Raw genomic sequence first — 2657 nt, 5'->3', positions numbered from 1 at the left:
TATATATATATATATATATATATATATGATAGTGTGTTTATGTGTAACTATGTAAGCATAAAAGTATATTCGTTCGTTCTTTTATCTTCCAGATTAAACAAGCTGAGCTGTGAACCATCAAGATACTGCTTCAACATATCAGTAAAATTTTAACCAGTACGAGAGGGTCAAGGCTTGTTTCAGCGCTCATAAAACATTATCTGTTACCATGTCAACAGTTTAGAACATTTATCACCCTTAACCCATCTCTAATACTTCAATACACTTACTCTTGGCGAAAGTCATCTTTTTTGCTACAACCGATCATGTCGCATCCACACGTTCGCGCCTATGTGAAGAGGGTAGCTTCAATCGATCAAGAAGCTTTCCCAGATTGGAACCTTTCGGTAAGTTAACGCACCATTTCCTTTGCAGAAAAGTTGTTTAAAGTAACAGTAATTCCCGTGTTAAATTCTTTTGAATCTTTTATTCTAATTAACATCTTCTGCAGACTACATCACAGAGTACAAACTCTCAGAAAATGCGGGATATCACTCATAAGGTTTTGAGGTACTCAAGGCTCTTGGTGGAAAACATTTGCCGAATGTGTCGCATAGTGGGACATCGTCCATCAACCGGTTTAACATCGCTATCTGGAGCTATGGGAACCTTTAGGGGATTTTTCTTTGTTCTTCTTTTTTTTACTTGTTTCAGTCATTTGACTGTGGCCATGCTGGAGCATCGCCTTTAGTCGAGCAAATCGACCCCAGGACTTAGTCTTTGTAAGCCTAGTACTTATTCTATCGGTCTCTTTTGCCGAACCACTAAGTTACGGGGACGTAAATACACTAGCATAGTTTGTCAAGCGACGTTGGTGGGGGCGGGGACAAACACAGACACACAAACATATACACACACATACATATACATACATATATACGACGGGCTTCTTTCAGTTTCCGTCTACTAAATCCAATCACAAGGCTTTGGTCGGCCCGAGGCTATAGTAGAAGACACTTGCCCAAGGTGCCACGCAATGGGACTGAACCCGGAACCATGTGGTTGGGAAGCAAGCTACTTACCACACAGCCACTCGACCTCGGCGGAATTTGAACTCAGAAAATGAAATAAATGTTAAAGAGTCTTAACGACTGTGAGGCATATAATCGTTGTTGTTGTTGTTGGCACTCCGTCGTTTACGACGTCGAGAGTTCCAGTTGATCTGATCAACGGAACAGCCTACTCGTGAAATTAACGTGCAAGTGGCTGAGCACTCTACAGACACGTGTACCCTTAACGTAGTTCTCGGGGATATTCAGTGTGACACAGTGTGACAAGGCTGGCCTTTTGAATTACAGGCACAACAGAAACAGGAAGTAAGAGTGAGAGAAAGTTGTGGTGAAAGATTACAGCAGGGTTCGCCACCATCCCCTGCCGGAGCCTCGTGGAGCTTTAGGTGTTTTCGCTCAATAAACTCTCACAACGCCCGGTCTGAGAATCGAAACCTCAATCCTATGGCTGCGAGTCCGCTGCCCCAAACACTGGGCCATTGCGCCTCCACGACGCATATCATCAGATAACCTTTAATATGTAATACTGTTGTTGTTGTTTGTTCCTTCTCGAGCCATACCTGGCTTATAAGGGCTGGATTCCCAGTTACATTGGCGTATAGGTTCCCCACATGTGCAGGACGCCGGTCCGTCTCAGGTGAGCTGCTAGAAGCAGGAGAAAAGAGTGAGAGAAAGTTGTAGCGAAAGAGTCAGTAGAAGTTCGCTATTACCTTCTGCCGGAGCCGCGTAAAGCTTAGGTGATTCGCTCATAAACACACACATCACCCAGTCTTAGATTCGATTCGCGATCCCTCGACCGCGAGTCCGCTGCTCTAACCACTAGACCATGTGCCTTCACATAATATGTAATACTAGCAAAAGAATATTTTCTTTTATCTGTTTTTATTTATATTAAATTCGAAGACAAATTACAATGAATGCTTCAGGAGACGATTACGATTAAAGAATCTATTTCACTGAAATGCTGATAATTATTTATTAATTATCTATTGTCTACCTGTTGAAACGCCATCGTGCATACAGATTGAAACGCTATCATATATATAGACTGAAACGCCAACATACTTCACGCATACTTTGTATATTACTAACAGAAGCGCCCTTTCGAAACAGAGTTGAGGTGAGTGGTTGCAGTAGAACATAAAACGAAAACAGCCGCTGGCAAAAGCGAAGAGATGGATCGAATGATTCGTGTTACGGTGGAGGCAAACTTCAGATCCAGGTGCTAGTGCATCATGAGATAATTACAGTGAATGACAAGATATGTCCGGAACATATCTTGTGTGCGCGCACGCATGTGTGGGAGAATTGTGTAATTGTATGCACAAATACATACATATAGATAGATAGATAGATAGATAGATAGATAGATAGATAGATAGATAGATAGATAGATAGTTTCGAATATATATACATACATATATATATATATATAAATATATATATACATATATATATATATTTATACATATATATATGTATGTATGTATATATATATGTTATACATGTATGTATGTATCTATGTAAGTATATGTAGTGTATGTATCTATGTATGTGTATGCATATACATACATACACACACACACACACACACACACACACACACAC

General features: G+C 40.5%; 1 protein-coding gene across 3 annotated transcripts in view; it reads left to right on the top strand.

Annotated features, from left to right (window-relative positions):
• The window catches only part of LOC106867714 (probable vesicular acetylcholine transporter-B), a 292276-nt gene that overhangs the window by 268278 nt on the left and 21341 nt on the right, over positions 1-2657 (top strand). For all 3 annotated transcript variants that reach the window (XR_008264214.1, XR_008264213.1, XR_008264212.1), the window contains one exon: positions 93-386. The gene's annotated coding sequence lies outside the window, so the exon portion shown is untranslated. The remainder of the gene's footprint in view (positions 1-92; positions 387-2657) is intronic.

The sequence above is a fragment of the Octopus bimaculoides genome, chromosome 5, assembly GCF_001194135.2.
Source record: "Octopus bimaculoides isolate UCB-OBI-ISO-001 chromosome 5, ASM119413v2, whole genome shotgun sequence".
NCBI lineage: Eukaryota > Metazoa > Mollusca > Cephalopoda > Octopoda > Octopodidae > Octopus > Octopus bimaculoides.
This window is presented reverse-complemented; position numbering and strand designations above follow the sequence as displayed.